Genomic DNA, 319 nt, shown 5'->3' with positions numbered 1-319 from the left:
TAAATGTTTAATGTTGTTTGTATGGTGTTGGTATGTTGGTATGTCAAATAAAATTTAAAAAAATACATAAGTACATAAGTGCACCATTGTGCCTTTCGTCCCCTGTCCGATTATCTTTCCTTTATCTCATATATCATATATATTTTCTTCCTTTCATATATCTTCTTTTCTATTTTCACTTTTATCCTTATATATATACAGTATATTACTTCATGTTTATTTTCTTCCTATGCATTTGTATATTGGATGGATGAATGAATGAATGAATGAATGAATGAATAAATAAATAAACAAATAAACAAATAAACAAACAAACAAA

Source organism: Erythrolamprus reginae, chromosome 10 (assembly GCF_031021105.1).
Source record: "Erythrolamprus reginae isolate rEryReg1 chromosome 10, rEryReg1.hap1, whole genome shotgun sequence".
Taxonomy (NCBI): domain Eukaryota; kingdom Metazoa; phylum Chordata; class Lepidosauria; order Squamata; family Dipsadidae; genus Erythrolamprus; species Erythrolamprus reginae.
Note: the sequence above shows the minus strand (reverse complement) of the source record.